This window comes from Abramis brama (genome assembly GCF_963993115.1).
Source record: "Abramis brama genome assembly, chromosome: 6".
NCBI classification, from domain to species: Eukaryota; Metazoa; Chordata; class Actinopteri; order Cypriniformes; family Leuciscidae; genus Abramis; species Abramis brama.
In genome coordinates this window covers 39,042,101-39,060,527 of record NC_139968.1, presented here as the reverse complement: position 1 = coordinate 39,060,527, position 18,427 = coordinate 39,042,101, and the positions used below count along the sequence as shown (strand labels likewise).

General features: G+C 41.6%; 1 long non-coding RNA gene across 3 annotated transcripts; it reads right to left on the bottom strand.

Annotated features, from left to right (window-relative positions):
- Nucleotides 1–14,603: 14,603 nt before the first annotated feature.
- On the bottom strand, nucleotides 14,604–18,222 carry LOC311084395. Of its 3 annotated transcripts, none has more exons than XR_014606508.1 (4): nucleotides 18,163–18,222; nucleotides 17,400–17,496; nucleotides 16,379–16,500; nucleotides 14,604–14,700 (listed from the first exon to the last, which is right to left on the bottom strand). It is a non-coding gene; the product is annotated as an uncharacterized lncRNA (long non-coding RNA). The 3 variants fall into 3 exon arrangements; XR_014606510.1 differs by lacking the exon at nucleotides 18,163–18,222 and adding an exon at nucleotides 17,680–17,864; XR_014606509.1 differs by having other exon boundaries at nucleotides 14,612–14,700; nucleotides 16,384–16,500.
- Between the last annotated feature and the right edge of the window lie 205 nt (nucleotides 18,223–18,427).

Below are 18,427 nucleotides of genomic sequence, written 5' to 3'. Positions count from 1 at the left end.
TTAACTAAACCTTCTATCATTTTTACTCTTCAAAGTGTACACTTGCGGGTGTTGATAGCCCCAATAAATAATAATATAGATAAACAATAAACTATAAAAAGTATATAATTATCTAACAAAATGCTAAATGGGGGATATAGCAGCATATACAAATATTGTCAGAACGTCGTCTCTCAGTTACTGAATGTCGCGCAACAACGTTGCTACAGCCCTGTGGCGTCTTACAATTCTACGTTGTTACTATGTTGCAAGCACGTAGACAGCGACGTTGCCCTAGCAGAAATGCAACGTGCCACAGACGTTGCCACAACGTAAATGTGTTTGCTGGGATGTAGCTCTCGCGGTCTCGGCCCCCCGCTATCAGATGCGTCTGACCCAACAACAATCCAGTTTGGCGCTGTTTGACAGTGCGTGTCAAATATTTATATAAATATAAATAAAATGTACAAATGTCCTATCTACAATTTATTTCAATATTTATTAATTAACTAAAAATAGTGACGATGTTTATCTTAACCATAGACTGTTACATTACGTCACATTAACGCCAGCCCATGACTGTATAAAGGCGTCAGCCAGAGCCAGTTAAGTCCGAGGGGACGTCAGCGGCGGTCAGAGGTCAGAGCGGGACAACAAAGCTAGCAGGCAGGTGTGTTTTGAGTAGGCTAACGTTCAAGTCAAGATGCTTTCGGGTGCGGCAAAACGTAAAAAGAAAAAAAATGAAGAGGAACAAAAGAAGAGACAGCGGGGGGCTTTACAGAAGTTTCTGTCGGGCAGCCGTCCGACAGCTGTGAACCTGCTCGAGTCAGCAGAGCCAGAGGCCGAGCCAGGCCCGGAGACACGGCCCGAAGACGCGGCGGGAAATGCGAGATGGTCCTCACTGCAGAGCATAAAATCCGGGGGGAGGCATATACCTTACATACCTAAACCTACCAATCTCCACCCCCTGATCCCTAAACCCACCCCTAAACCTACCCATCTCCACCCCTAAACCTACCCATCTCCACCCCTTATATAAAATCCGACTCCTCCCCTCGGATCTTGTGTACTGCATTGAGGTGCTACTGGGAAATGCGGCGTAAGACGCTGTGGCGCCGTCAACATCAGCGCCGTCACAGAAGGACAAACTGATGGAAGAACAGCAGCCAGCCAGAAGTGAGCCCAATATCGTTTTGCAGCAGGAGCCTCTAGACCCAGAAAGGGTATTAACAAGCTACCCATCTGATCCTGAAAAAAAGTGGGACCAAATTGATGACAGGATGCGTGAGTACTTTGCACTAAACCATCCCTGTCAAAATATTGGAGATTTCTAAACATGCTTCAGTCCATTCAAATTCCTCTATTTCTTCTTGAATGTCTTTCCTCCATGCGTTTAATTTGTCTACAGCAGACTCTTTAGAGTTAGACATTATTAAATTATAATATTTTGACAATTGGCCCTTTTCAACTCTTTTTCCAATTATTTCCTCAATTGATGACAGTTTGGGAATGTACATAATATCTGTAGACCTGGAAGACATAAAACTTTTAAGCTGTGAATATTTTAAAAAAATGTTTTGAGGGAATCTGGTGTTTATCACACAACTCTTGAAATGTAAGAAGTATTCCATCCATACAAGTCTTTAATAGTCTGAATACCTTTAGTTTCCCATAGTTTAAATCCTCCATCCTTATATTTATTATTATTTATTGTTAGACAGTTTCTAAATGGTCTTGATGAATGTGAAGGGGTCATGTTTGCCTTCTTGTTCTTAATTACAGCATTTATAAATGTTGTAAACTATTGCATTTTGCAGAAAATCTTAATTAAATGTTGATTAAATGTAAACAGAGCAAATAAGATAAACTTATTCTCTCTGTTTACATAGTTTACTGACACTTATTGGTTATTTACTGGTACTACTGCCTTAACAATGACACTCCCAATGGATAAGATGAGGATAATTTAATAGCATTTAATAGAGCCGTGTAATAACGTATAAATAATGAATATAAAAAAATAGTCTGATTGACTGTTTAATATACAACACATGACTTATTTTGGCATACAAACAACCAATTTGTAACCAAAGACTAGGCTATGTAAAATGTGAATTAACTTTTATTAGTAGCTTTGGTAAGTTTCAGATTTCAATTCATAAATAACATCGATGGAGGGGGGCCCAAAAAATGCAGCCTGCCTAGTGTAGTCCGTTTATTTAATCCGGCTCTGCCTGTACCATGATGGTAGCTGAACAAACTAGGGGTTACAGGATTAGTTTTGAGTTGACAAAACCAAACCGATGCAATCAGGCTTTGATCTTAAGCTATGATTACTCCACGTGCGCGTGCACATAAAAGAGTGACGTCGACACTGAACAACCAATCGCGGGTAGAGCGAGAGCGATATATTTTTCCGTGGAGGAGCAAGAGATAATCATTCAGAATTACGATGAATTTAAATATGTATTTCAAGCTCGAAACAATACGGTCTCTGCTGCCAAAGCAAGAGAAGACTGTTGGAGAAAGATTGCTGCTGGTTAATGTGTAAGTTAAACAAATACGTTCTATATTTATGTAAAATTATGTAGGCTATGTATATATGTATGTGTAGCCTATATGTGTAATATAGCTTATAGCCTATTTTTATAATATATAAAAATGTGCATGTACTAAGAAAGATTAATATTCATTGATTTTTAGATGCAACCCCAACTCCAAATGTTCTTGGCAGCAGATAAAGACAAAATATAAAAATATAATTCAAAGTGGTGAGTATTTACCACAACCTTTTATTACTTTTGTGAACATTTTATCACAAACACTTGTTTGCAGCAAACAGAAATAAAGAGTTAAATTCAGAATACACTGTGGTGGAGGAGTTGGCTCTGAGTAGGCAATAAGGGACGGCCGATTATGGATGGGATTACAGGTGCTGTACAATCTGACCCTGGTGCTGGCTCCTCTAAGCAACTAACACTGGGTACGTGTGCAATACATTACTACTTTTTTAAAGTTTTAAATATGGCTGACTGTATGTTCTGCAGTAGAGGGAAATACAGTGTCCCTGTTGAAGCCAACACACATACACAGTCTCCCACACAGAGGTCAGTATGCAGCAGACAGAACACCAAACATAACCTGCTTTACAACAGTTATGCTTTACATTGGCCTATTTTTTTTTATTAGGGTGGAGGAAATGAAGACACTCTGTCTGTGTGTTCTCAGACAGTTGCTGATGTGAATGCACTGGGCTTTTTATTATGGCAAACATTTGAATGTGTGGCATAAAAAGGGACTGGCCCTTACACATCTCTTTTATTGTAGGATTTTTCACAACCTGACCCAGAAACTGAGGCCTCTACCTCAATGGGCTTCAGAAGAAAAGTGTAAGGATTTAAAACCCTTGACATAAATTACAGTCAGGCCTGTGTTTGTAGGAAGTCAAGGAACTTTTTGTGATTTGATGAGCCTCCAGAAAACTTGTAATGATCATGTTTGTGGTGGAATTATGTTTCAGGTGGAAACAGACTCAGTCAGGGCCCTGTACAAAAGGAGTCTCAATCTAGACTCCACACTAAAAGAGTCTCAATCTAGACTCCACACTAAAGGAGTCTCGAACTTGTCACAGTTCTGTCACCCTTGTTCTGGGTTTTCTCTTGGTTTGTGACAGAGCTGTGACACTCCCGGATTGTCATGTGTTTGTGTTGTTTGGTCTGTTGTGAGCACATGGCTGTCATGTTATTCCTTGTGCCATGTGCTCTCCTGTCTATTGTCTAGCCCCTCCCATCTTGTTATCCGATTATTGGTTAATTTGTCCCACCTGTCCTTCTCGTTACCCTCCTTTGTTTGTTCCCCTATTTAGCCTCCCTGTGTTTGTAGTCCTGTGCTGGTTCGTTTGTCCAAGTTACCTGTTCCTGGTGTTTCCTTCCTGCTTGCTACCGGAGTTTTTGTATCTTGTCTGCCAGTGTCTAATAAATTCCTCTGCATTTGAATCCTCGTCTCACATTCATCCATTCCGTGACAGAACGAACCAGCCACATGAGGACTCAGCAGAGAGAAGAATTTGATTGGGTCAGTTTTGGGGCGATGGTGGATGATTTCATTCGCGATCGGGAGAGAATTGCCAGGGAGGTGGTCCCGAGTCTGGTGGTCCCAGTTCTGGTGGTCCCGAGTCCGGTAGTCCCAGTTCCGGTGGTCCCGAGTCCGGTGGTCCGCGTTCCGGTGGTTCCGAAACGGAGGAGGAGAAGGAAGACTGCCTCCGTGACTGTCCCGGTGAACCTTGTTCTGGTGGACCTTGTTCCGGTGGTCCCAGTTCCGGTGGTCCCGAGTCCGGTGATCCCAAGTCCGGTGGCTCATAACACGAGGCCATCCCGGAGGTGACTGCCGTCCCTGACGCACCGCCCAGGCGTCTTGTTCTGCCCGCGCCACCCAGGCGTCTTGCTTTGCCTGCACCGCCCAGGCGTCCTGCTCTGCCCGTGCCGCCCAGGCGTCCTGCTCTGCCGGCCCCGCCCGAGCTGCTCGCACTGCCTGCGCCACCCCAGCGATCCATCACGTCTGCTGATCCAGAGACTGTTCACGTCACGTCTGCCGAGCCTGTGTCTTCGGACAAGATGGCCGCCACAGAGACTGTTCACGTCACGTCTGCCCAGCCAGAGACTGTTCACGTCACGTCTGCCCAGCCAGAGACTGTTCACGTCACGTCTGCCCAGCCAGAGACTGTTCACGTCACGTCTGCCCAGCCAGAGACTGTTCACGACATGTATGCGCCACCTGAGCCCTCAGTGACCGCGACACTGGCCATTATGACCACAGCCATGTGGTGTGTGTAGGCTGCGCACACACTTGAGCCGGTGTCTGTTCCTGTTCCAGTTCCCGAGCCGGTGGTGTCTGTTCCAGTTCCCGAGCCGGTGGTGTCTGTTCCAGTTCACGAGCCGGTGGTGTCTGTTCCTGAACTTGAGCCGGTGCCTGTTCCTGAGCCTGAGCCGGTGGTGTCTGTTCCAGTTCCTGCGCCGGTGGTGTCTGTTCCAGTTCCTGCGCCGGTGGTGTCTGTTCCAGTTCCTGAGCCGGTGGTGTCTGTTCCTGTGCCCTGGCCGCCCGAGGGGTCGTCTCCGCCCTGGCCGCCCGATGGACTGTCTAAGCCGCCCTGGTTTTCTGCCAGGAGTTTCCTTCCTGCTTGCTACCGGAGTTTTTGTATCTTGTCTGCCAGTGTCTAATAAATTCCTCTGCATTTGAATCCTCGTCTCACATTCATCCATTCTGTGACAGAACTGGACTGCACACTAAAGGAGTCTCGGACTAGACTGCACACTAAAGGAGTCTCGAACTAGACTGTTCACTAAAGGAGTCTTGAATTAGACTGCACACTAAAGGAGTCTTGAACTAGACTGTTCACTAAAGGAGTCTTGAACTAGACTGTTCACTAAAGGAGTCTTGAATTAGACTGCACACTAAAGGAGTCTCGAACTAGACTGCACACTAAAGGAGACTTGAATTAGACTGTTCACTAAAGGAGACTTGAACTAGACTGTTCACTAAAGGAGTCTTGAACTAGACTGCACACTAAAGGAGCTGGACTGTGAGCTGAGGAGGCTCCAAAAAAAAAAGTACAGGGAGATCAAACAGCTGGATAAAACTGATCTCAGTATTTGAACTTATTTAACAAAGTAACACTTTAGTATGAATATTTATTAATGCAACTTTCTCTTTCTCCCTCCCATCCCACAAAACCAATAAAACAGTTTGAGGCCTATTTGCAGTTTCAATGTGCTTTTTTAAGTGTAATATTGTATGGTGATTGCATCTACATCTGCATCAGCTGGGTGGTCAAGTGTGATCGGGTCAGTTTCATCGGGGAGAAGCTGGTTTTGTGGTGTTTCTCGCTCCTTTCTAATGGTGGCTATATTGTGCAGAATGGCACATGCAGCCACTATCTGTGACGCCCGCTCTGGTGATTCTTAAGCGCCAAACAGAGTTGAAATGTGCCTTTAGGAGGCCAAAGGTCATCTCTATCTTCACTCTGGTTTTACTGAGGCTGAGGGCCACATTGAAGCAGTGCTGTGGCCCTGGCTGAGGGTCATGATAGGGGGTTATTGTAGGTTTTTCTATCTCTGTTCAAATTAACAGTGTTTTGTACTGTACCAAATTTAACTTGCTTTCCTCAAAGCACTGACACAACACAGACTCATGGAAAATTTGTGAGTCAAGCACTGGAGCCAGGCCATTTGGCATCCAAACTTGTGATCATACGTTCATGACCACAAGTCGTCTGCAGATGAAATGTTTAGTAGATCATTGTTATATCTGTTAATGTTACTATTAATTTAAAGATTCATCTGACAGAAAATAATCATCTCACATATTCACATCATCTCTGCCTGAACATTAAGGCTGTGATAGGACTTCCTATTAACATAATCTGCCTCATGTTCCCCTAGAGCAGTGGAGATTGGAGCAATAGACTGCAAACATGTTTCAATGACTCTAGGGAATCCTATCATAAGATTAACAGAATAATAATAAAAAAAGATTTAAATAATTCTAAACATGTATTGTATAGTAGGCTACATTTGTGAAATTTGCTTTAAAAAAAAAAAAAAATCTGATCATGTGATATCACCCTATCAATATATCTTACCGGCAATTTTATAAAAGCCCTCCTTTATGGACATGGTCGATAAATGTCCGGGAAACACTATTAATGAAACTATTCATGTACTCCTGCAGAGCGAGGACCACCTTGCGAATGGTTCGACAAACCGTGTTTTCCCCTAGCTTCTGTGCGTCACCCACCGTGCAAGTATGTACCACTTGCAAAAAAAACGCAACGCAATACCATTTGCGGTACAGTAAGTGCATGAATTCGACGTGTAAAATTCTTTATGTGCGGCTCAAGAAGTTTGCAAAGATAAGACATTCCTTCCGCGGAAAATCTGTATCTTTCATACAAATTACTATCAGGAAAGGCAAGGGGATTTTGTCTGGCTAAAAACTCTTTCTCTACGAAGTGCTCGTCTAACAATTTGCGCTGAGATGTCCACCGGATTTGGAAGAAAAGGTGAAGTCATTGTAACAGACACTGGGAATAAGTTACGTCACCTATGTTTCTTTGCTCTCAGCTGATTGGTCAAACTTCAGTCTGAGATCTTGAATCCAGAACATAACCTGCCCCGGAGCAGGTTAACCGTACAGCGTAAGATACCATGGCGACGAACACCGATTAAAGCCAAGCTACTTTAATAGTACCTAAAACCCAGGGTTGGCGGAAACTAAACTGAAACATAGCTGGCTAGCCACCTAAACCGGCTTCATGGTACAGGCCCCCGTGATCGCTAAATTTTCTGTTGTCATTTTAATTTGAGTTAAAATTTTAGTAATTTTGATTTTGTCCTCTTTATATTTTATACTTTTATATGTCCATAGTTTAATTTTTTTATATATACAGTTTTAGTGCATTTCTGATTATAATGTAAAAAGTTGTAAAGGGCAATTGTAGCGTAAAATAAATGATTTGATTATTGTAATAATATTTTTTTTTAATTAAAATAATTATTTATTTATAGAATTTATTTATAAATAATTACTTTTTTTTAAAGTTAATAATATTTATGTCTTAAATTCTTTGAAATGTTCAAACCCTCAAGCTTTAAACATTTCAAAGCTTATCTTCACATTATGTTTACTGTTTCACACTAATACTCACTAATTTGACACAGTGTGTGATTTAAGACTGTAAATATGAGAGACTTTAACAGTCACTTCTGGAACAATCTAGAAACACACTTTAAAAACATTCACATTATGTCAACTTCAACTTTTCTGAAGGATCTGAGAACTTTGATGTAAAACTTTTATTGCTAAAATTATCTGTTAGTTTAAGGTATGAGAGTTTTATTTTATTGTTTATTAACAATACTACAATAAAATGATATTTTTTTAAGAAAACTAAATGTTTAAAGTACTTTTACCTCTCTGCTCAGCTATTCTAAAAATATTAAATAATGTGTTCATTATGTATCACTGTTGGTCTAGTTTGATCTGAGATGTTTGACATATTATTATTTCTCTGTCACTTTAATAGACTCTTTTTGAATCACACATAGCTTATATTATATGCAGTGTATACATGATGGTCAAACAGCATCAGTGTATAATGATGAATACAGTTCCTCAAACTGTTTTGCCGCATCAGATGAAAGCTATCTGGGTCAGATTCTGACTATAAGTACCCTTGTTTGTACAACATAGCTATTTACATGGGTTGAAACTCGTTGTGAGAGATTGCTCAAAACTGTGCATGCTTCGAACGCCTGTGTATTCAACTCAACCCACTTTTTATTTATTTAGCACCGCAAAAAACAACAATTGTTGACCAAGGTGCTGTATTATATCAAATACTATCAACATTTAAAGGTCCCATAACATGCTTCTTTTTGTAGGCTTTGATATAGGCCTTAGTGTTGTATCTGAAATCCCTTTCCCAAAATTCAGCCTTGGTGTAGAATTATAGCCACAACAAGCCAGTCTCACAATGAGCTTTTCTTCAGACGTGCCATTTCGGTGTCTGTAGCTTTAAATGCTAATGAGGTGAAGAAAGGCGGGGCGAGGGTGGGTGTGGCCTTGACCAGCTTGCCACAACCATATTCTCTTGGTCAGCGTTACGTCACAAATCATGTAACCTGCGTACCATGTTTGAAGGGTAAAACAAACCGAAGGCAAAGCCCGAGGCAAATCAAAAAGGTATCTATTCACAGAAGTTTTGCTGTGGATTATGTCAGTTATGGATACTAACGGACTAGATGGTGCAGACCGACCTATTAATTATTATTTCAAGAAAAAAACAACTCACCTAATGCTGTAAACATACAGTGAGGACTATCAGCTGGCAGTAGGGGGAGACCGGGTATGGTTGTAACACCACCATTTCCACGAATTGGGGATAAGATAGGAGTCATGTGATCATTTCAATGTTTACATACTGTCTCCTTGACAACGCATGTTCGTCAGGTCTGAAAACGGACACAATCTGAAATTATCAAGAAAAAACTGACTTTGAGGTATAGAATAGAAATAAGACTATTTTTTGTCTAGTATCTAAACTATTGCAGATAAATAAGTTTGACTTATATTAGATTAAAATGTAGTTTCTTAGGCAAAATGTGATGCAGTTTTCCCCTGCTAATTTCAAACCAGTATGCTAATACAGCTAGCTAAACAGTGACTGACAGGGGTGGGGTGGGTTGTAACACTTCTTGAAAAAGTGTTACAACCATCCCCTATCATACAACTGATTGATTTTAATATTTTTATAGAATGGCTAGGCAGTGGAAAAGAAAGACAAACAGAGGTGTGACTGCCAGTCTTTTAAAAAAGCATCAAATGAGGTCACAAAGCAGGGCAAGTCAGTCAGATCAGCTGCGAAGGCACATGGGATCTGTCATGTAACACTGAGCAGATACTGCAAATCACTGCAGAAGCTGAGAGACAAGGGGTCCAGTGATCTTCCCAGCGTAGGTTACCGGAGCAGCAATAGAGTTTTCTCTGAGGAGCAGGAGAAAGTGTTGCCAGAATATTTGACTCAGGCAGCAAATCTGTATTATGGATTGGCTCCACGTGAGGTAAGCCATATGAAAGGTTAGCTACTGGAGACCAGAGTATAATTGAATACTAGCATAGGTTCCAGATAAATAGATTTTTTTTCTATATGATCATGTTTTCTATTTCACTTTCTTTTAGGTCAGAACGTTTGCATATGAACTGGCTGTAAAGTATAACCTCAAATACCCACAAACATGGGGTGAGAAGCAGATGGCAAGGCCTGACTGGTTCACATTCTTCATGAAGCGGAACCCCAACCTGTCCATGAGGAGTCCAGAGGCAACCAGCCTTACACGGGCCACAAGTTTTAATCACATGAATGTGGAATGTTTCTTCAACAGCCTCGGACAGGTCATTAGGACGTACAACTTTGATGGGAGTGACATATGGAACATGGACGAAACTGGTGTAACAACAGTTCAGTCACCAGAACGTGTTGTTGCACGTCGTGGAGTCAAACAGGTGGGTGCGATGACATCGGGTGAGAGAGGTGTGCTTGTGACAGTAGCATGCGCTGTGCAAGCACTGGGAAATGCAATTCCCCCCTTCTTTGTATTCCCCCGTAAACGTTATAAGGAATACTTTATTCAGAGTGGCCCAACTGGGAGTGCTGGAAGCAGAAACGCTTCAGGATGGATGCAAGACGAAGACTTCCTGTTATTCCTTGATCACTTTGCAAAACACACAAAGCTCAGCCTAGACAAGAAGGTTTTGCTTTTGATGGATAACCACTGTTCTCATATATCAGTGAAAGCTATCGACTTCTGCAAAAAAAGGGGATTGTGCTACTTACCTTCCCCCCACACTGCAGCCACAAACTTCAGCCACTGGATCGCAGTGTCTATGGCCCATTTAAGAAAATGGTGAACACTGCAAGTGATGCGTGGATGAAGATGAATCCTGCCAAGACGATTACGATATATGACATTCCAAGTATTGTGAAGACTGCCATGCCCACAGCTGCAACACCCAAAAACATTACAGCTGGTTTTGTATCCACAGGTATTTGGCCCTTCAACCCTGACATTTTTCAGGAGTGTGACTATGCACCCTCACAGGTCACTGACCGGCCAGACCCAGGTACGTCATTGACATCAGGAGCTTCACAGCTGGACTCTCCTCGAAACTCCCACTGGGACGACCTCCTCTCCTCCAACTCACTCTGGGACGACCTCCTCTCCTCCAACTCACTCTGGGACGACCTCCTCTCCTCCAACCTACCTGGGAACGACCTCCTCTCCTCCTCCAACTCACCTGGGGACGGCCTCCTCTCCTCCAACTCACCTGGGGACGGCCTCCTCTCCTCCTCCAGCTCACCTGGGGACGGCCTCCTCTCCTCCTCCAACTCACCTGGGGACGGCCTCCTCTCCTCCAGCTCACCTGGGGACGGCCTCCTCTCCTCCTCCAACTCACCTGGGGACGGCCTCCTCTCCTCCTCCAACTCACCTGGGGACGGCCTCCTCTCCTCCAGCTCACCTGGGGACGGCCTCCTCTCCTCCTCCAACTCACCTGGGGACGGCCTCCTCTCCTCCTCCAACTCACCTGGGGACGGCCTCCTCTCCTCCAAAACTCACCTGGGGACGGCCTCCTCTCCTCCAACCTACCTGGTTATGTCTGGCTCCTCTGCAATTCACAATGTCACCATATCCTGTGCTCCAGATGAGCCAGGCACCTCAGGGTTGTCTCCAGGTCAGGCATTCAGTCCTTCAGCCATGCAGCCTTTTCCAAAAGCAGGGCCAAGAAAAACAACTGGCAGGATCAGAAAGAAGAGGCGGTCTGAAATCCTCACTGATACACCAGTGAAACAAGCACTGATGGAAGAACAACAGGGAAGAGGAAAGAAAAGACAGAGCATCGTTGGTAAGAATAAAGGCAAGAAACAGAAAAAGGAGAGAAAGCCCACCAAGAAAATGTTGAACTTTGAGGATTCTGACATCTCAGATGAGGAAAACTTTGTGTTGTTTGCATGGAGCCATATGGCAACTCAAAGCTGAATGAGGTCTGGGAAAAATGTGCCCTCTGCAATCTCTGGGCCCACAAAGCCTGCACTCCTGGGTTACCGGCATTCATTTGTCAGCACTGTGACTCTGATTAAGAAGACACACACACACACACACACACACACACACACACTCACACACACACACACACACACACACACACACACACACACTCACAGAACTTTGTTTTTTTGTTAGAAATTGTAGTTTATCAACTATACTGTTAAGTTCGTTCAAGTAGACACATTTACACACACACACACACACACACAGTGTTAATCAGACAGTCTGTTCCAGAGAGGGATTGAGACATTGTTCTTTTATGTCAATAAACCTGTTTTTGAAGCATATCTTGTAGTGTGGCATCCATTTTTGCTTCTTTTGTGTAATTGTTACAACTTACCCCGCATGTGTTACAACCTACCCCGGTATTGGGGTAGGTTGTAACGAAGGTACTTCATGTGACACCAACTCACAAGGTCTGTGATATTCTTGTAGAGGATTGAATTGGTGCCATTTGTAGTGAATACATGTGGGTACTTTGTATAAGTTTGAGAACTCTAGCTACAAAATTCAGTGAGTTATAGTTACTGAAGCAAAATTGTTACAACCATACCCGGTCTCCCCCTATTATTTAAGGTTAAAAATAACTCAAATTAAATATAATGCGTTTTTTTAATTTAATGATATAAGTAAAAATATAATAAATATGTAATATAGTACACATATTTAGCAAAATACTCTCTATAGCTTTTTTTCTAGCCAACTAGCAGCCTACATTATGGTCATCAAATGGCTTTCCTGAGGTAAATGTTATGTGACATAATTGTTCTCCAGACTCCAGCTGTTTTATTGACCCCTTTGTTTGATTGATTGGTCGATATTATGTATAAAGAATATACATTTCGGTAAGTTGTACTGTATCTTTCAACAGTGTTCATTCGTGTCTATTTACCATTAGCTAGCCTAGAGGTGATCAGTTCACGTGCAGCTAGGGATCTGTCGCGTCACATTTACAGCGCCAAAACGGCATTTATTGTTTGAATTTCGTAATAAAATTGACAGAATCTGAGAGCTGAGATTTTTTATATCATAAGTAAACCTGCTCTGTCTAGTCTGTCGGTCTCCGTGTCCTCTTTGCTTTGCGATTTTTCTGTGCATGAGAAAATGAATGTGTGGCGTGAGAGCGTGTGAAAAGTGTCAATTGCGTGAGTCTCACGGTGAATGTAGCTCTGAATTAACCAGTCATCAGATTCAATTTTATTGAATGTAGTGTCTAACGACAACAGCTAGACTTTAACATTTGTAATGAGAAATTGTTTCTTAGACATTGTATAAGTTGTGAAATACTAAAAGCTTCAAGTGCTGTGTGAACTAACACTTCTAATCGCCTGGAGCCATTTCTCTCTCCTTTCTGGCTCAGTTGCCTCACTAGGTAGGCCTATCAAATAAAAGGAGAGGTCACTGCTTTTTACGCTGTTGTTGGTGCAACCAACAACACAACAGTTTTTCGGCATGATTTGCAACCAAAGGAAAAGAGCTCAGTGCTCGTTTGTCTTTCGCTTCGTGTTGCTTAATGGCGGGTGCTTGTTTGTTTTACCCTTCGCCGCGTTGCAATGCGCGCGCAGTGCATTATGGGAGTACATGTCCCAGATGTCCGACCTCAAGAATGGTGGCAACGGTACCATGCATGTTTATGATTAGATATATTGCATTGGCACGCAGACAGGCAGTCGTTCAAGCATTTCAGTTTGACCAGAGAATGTCTAATAGGTCCGTAGACGGGCTGGTTTGACCCAGAATCTGATCCGGATGGAGAAGCAACAGATGAAGAAGTTGCAACTCAGCGGCTCCAGCAGGACGTCTCAGAATCGTTAGTTATAGGTAAAATATACCTAAAGATATTTATAGGTAAAATATTATGTCTGGATACTGTAGGCTATATTCGGATGGTTTACGTATGCTGTTACAGTTGTTATTATTATGTAACTTAGCTAACTTACTGTTGCTAAAATACTGTTGTCTTTTCATGTTGCTCTGATTTTAAAGCTGTATATGCATCTATATCAGTAATAGTTTAGAGAAGACTGTTACATCAAGCTCTGCGATCTTGAAATGCTGATATCGCGCGCGCCATATCACCAACAGCAGATAGCACACGTACGTTGGGCCGACGTTGGCCCGATGTACAAAGTTCCATCGGCACGATGTCGCTCAGAGATCGTTTGCTCATTGGCAATATGTCGCCTCGACGTCGGCCTTTGATCGCAAATGATCTCCGGCCGATGTTTGAACGATGCAAAGCTGTAAATCTTTGGCAGCTCTGCATGGGTTTTATAGGACCTTTATTTATATAGGTCGGACCTTTCGGGCTACTCCTTACATTAGACACCATGCGCTACTTTCATTGACGCACGCACGAACACACACGCACGCACAACACACACACACAGCGGAGATCGCGCTGCAACACTCACTCAGCAGCACATAAGCTGTAGTCAACATTGCCCCGAGACTTAAATTGATAAAATAGCTTTGATAATGAACACATGCAACTTTCATCCCTCAAAATGGCCATATTCAAGAAAAAAAGTGGAGTAGTTTTACACTTCCATCTTACCTCGCACTCTTTCAATGTTAAACTGATGGAATACATGCTCTGCTTCTGTGAACAGTAAACCCCACCTTCTATGATTTGATTGGCTATCTATTTGAATGGTCGCTGTAAGGTAGACCAGCCTAAAATGTAACTTTTAAACCTTTTTGCTATCCTAAAAACAGAGCGGAGCAAGAATTTCCAATATTGAATTTCCAGTTTGGCCATTTCTAACTATTGGCATATATTGTTATTATTGACGTATAATTATAGGACTTATCCCCCTCAATGTCTATGTACATATATACAGCCCTGGAGCTACTTGATAGTACCTGGAGCATCTAATATGAAAAAAGTATGCTATACTGACATTGAAAAATATCTTCTTAATTTTGTGTGCAACTGTCTCTAGTATAATGAACAGACACAATTCAAGTTAAGACATTTTAATGACACCAGAAAGAACTCCAGGAGAAAAGGGATCAAAAAGGAACAGCAACAATGTAGAGAAGGATTCTTCCTGGCAACCTGCAACAGAGTGAAAAACATTGAGAAAAAGCAGTTAGGACTAAAGCTAAGAATAAAATTGTCATTACACTGGATAATATAATTAAAAATCTAACAACAATCAAAGGTACATCAGCTGGCAAACCATTTAAAAGTTGAATAGGTTTAATAGTCTATTTAAAGGGAATGATTGTTGTGGGGAGTTTGCTCAAACTATGGCAGCGATACAGCGAATAGATGTTCTAAAAGACGGCGCCGTCCGCGGTGCGCTTTCAAAGGCCAGTGAAAGCATACTGTCAGTTAAGTTGTAAGTAGATGCTAACTGTTTCTCATGGGTTCGTATGGTATTTTAAACATTTACAGGTGTAAGTCTGTGATTTTATTGCCATCCGAATCCATAATGTCAGTGTTTATTTTCACCCAACCCGCGTACATTTCTTAATTGCTTTTATAAAGAACACCGCTTTCTCACATAACGCAGTGAAGCAGCCCCTGCACGAGTGAATAATTGATTCTCGAGCCATCGATATCAGCAGATTCAGCAGTATCGCCACGGGCAGCACTGGGTAACGTCACACGTAAGAAGGAATATCTTTAGCAGCTTTCTAAGGTATGGTTCGGGGAACACGCCTATAAATGGTATACCTTTAGTTAAGTTATACCTTAAGAGTCTTCGTAGCACGCTAAGAGACAACGTTATCGGGAAACCCAGCCCAGGTGTTTATGAATGAGACACTGAATGAATTGGTTTTAAAAGTGTTTGAATTAATGATTCAATTGAGTATCTTTTTTTTAAATAAACTGGAACATGTTATTCTGATGTATGTTATCGTGATCTCCAGTTTAAACAAAACAAAAACGATTTTAAACCAAATAGATTCTCAGTTTATCCTGAATTAGGGGCTGTTCACATATCGCATCTAAAAACGTGTGGAAAGCGCTCTCTTTCTACAAGCACTTGCGCTCCCGTGGCGTCTGTCGTTGCTATGCAACCATGAACTGCGCTCTCCATGATGACGAGGAAGTATCAGCAAAGGATTAATTGATTTCTTGCATTAGCTTTACTACTAGATATATTTATGGAGATGAGAAATAAAAACTCGCCCTGTACAGCTATGATCAGCTGTTCGGCCGAGTTTTCCATGTTACGGAAAGGCCGAAGCTGATCGGTTGGTTTTTGTCACATGACCTGCGGTGCGCTTGTGGCATTCTGAAAAGTTGAGATGTTTTCATCTCGCTGTGGCATATGAGCGCCTACAAAAACGAGCACGCCGCATTGCATGCGCGTCACTTCTATTATGGTATTACCGGTGTTGTCACACTTGATTAACTGGTGGGGAAATATCCGAACGTATGACTTACAGAAGGTACAATTAACTAAGAACGTTTTCAGGAAACACGTATTAACGATAAGGTACAGCTTAAGGTATAACTTAGGAACGACGTAGCGTTAAGAAGGTTTGGGGAAATCCAGCCCTTATCATAATTAATAACGTGTTTCCTGAAACGTTCTTACTGTTGCGCTTTTATTGAGCAGGTCATGCAATAACATAAATTAGTTATTTACACCAATAATGTGATGCGGCTGCTGGGCAATCTGGTGAGTTTTGGAGGTGGAGCATTGAAGAGAGGGGTGTGTTTGTTTGGGTTCATTCCAAATATCAACTATGTCCAACAGCGTTTTTGAAATATCGCTTACCCCACCTTAATATCTGGCAGTTTTTTTATGTCCATTTATAGTTGCCATCATCTGAAGTCTTCACAAGTGAGGCTGGATCCAAACTGGAGCTGCTATAATCTCTAGTGAACTTGCTGAGCATCCTGAGATAGAAACAGGGAAGCAACAGGAGAAAGATTAGCATAGCTGCAGTTCATATTATTTCAGGCAAAAGATGATCATGTGCACTTTTTACTTTTTCATCACATATTAACTGTAAAACAAGATTATGAGATGTGTTAATTGAATGTTTGGCTAAAAGAGTTGTGTCTTTAGTCTAGATTTAAATTGGGAGAGTGTGTCTGAGCCCCGAACATTATCAGGAAGGTTATTTATGAAAGTAAAAGAGTAGCAAAACTCGAGAGCATAAAGATGTGAATTTAAGAACTTGTCCCCTGTAAAATACAAGTCCAAAGTTGAATTTAGAGATTTGCACTCGCAGAACGTGACTGAACGCATAGACAGTGATATTAAAATAAATAAATGATAACTCTGTAAACACCATACTAATTAAAAATAGACTACTATGTACAGTTAAGCGTTTTCCTCACATAGAAAACTGGTAGAAAACGCTTAAAGGTCCCATGGCATGAAAATTTCACTTTATGAGGTTTTTTAACATGAGTTCCCCTAGCCTGTCTATGGTCCCCCAGTGGCTAGAAATTGTGATAGGTGTAAACCAAGCCCTGGGTATCCTGCTACGCCTTTGAGAAAATGAAAGCTGGTAATAATCATAAATGTTTCTTGAGCGTCAAATCATCATATTAGAATGATTTCTGAAGGATCATATGAAGCTGTGATGCTGAAAATTCAGTTTTGATCACAGGAATTAATTACATTTTACAATATATTCACATAGAAAACAGTTATTTAAAATTTGTTATATTATTTCACAATATTATTGTGTCTTGGTGAACATAAGAGGCTTCTTTCAAAACATAATTTTTTTACCAACACAATTAGTGTATGTTTGACATTAGTGTATGTTTGAAGTTTTACTTACTAATCATATGGTTCATAGCGCCTTAGAGATGATGATCCGAGATGATGATCCGCCCAACTCTGCTACGGTGGAGGCCAGGGCATCAACATTGAAGGATCTAGGAACACAACAAACCATTTGTCACAGAGCCAACAATATTATTATATAATGCCAGGTTTATTACAAGTAAGAAGCTATAGCTAAGCTATATTATATATAAGCTACAGCAGAGGTGAAATGCTTTTCTGAGATGAGTTTCTGAATCTATTTGACCTGCATATGGGCATGGAGTACCTACTACGGCCTGAGGGAAGTAGCTTGAACTGGCAGGACAAAGGATGACTAGGGTCAGCTGCCTTCTTTGCCACTCTGTTGGAGTAAATGTGTGAGAGAGGGGGAAAGTTAATGCCTGCAATCTTGCTACACGTCCTAACAATACTCTCTAATCATTTTTTTTGTTTTTTGTAGACAAGGAACCAAACCAGCAGATAAAACAGAAGGTTAAAACAGACTCAATAAAACAAGAATAAAACATTCTCATCAAAGTGGGGTCAATGTTAAGCTTCCTCAGTCTACGGTAAAAATACATTCGCTGCTGGGCTTTGGCACAAACAGCATCAGTGTGTGATTCAAAACATAGCTTACTATCAATTATTGTGCCAACTGCCAAGGTACTTGTATTCTTGTACTATCTCAATAGGTTGGCCATCAATGATAGTGAGGGGAAGAGGGGGGCTCTGTTTCCTAAAATCAATAATTAATTCTTTAGTTTTGGATTTCCTACCTGTATTTCCTACTTCTCCTGCAGCAGCTTTCTTCAGAAATCTTGAAGTCGTGGAGCTTTCCCTCTGTTATAGGTTATTTTATTGCTGCTGAAATCACAGAAATTTTTTTTTTTTTATCAATATTTGTTTACCATTGAGCTAACGTTAGTTTCAAACTATTTTCTCACTCCATGTAAGTAACGTCACCGATTACATACGTTTATGTTTAGCTCACTTTCAAGTAAAACCTTTACAAAACCTCTCATATACACATAAGAGGTGATT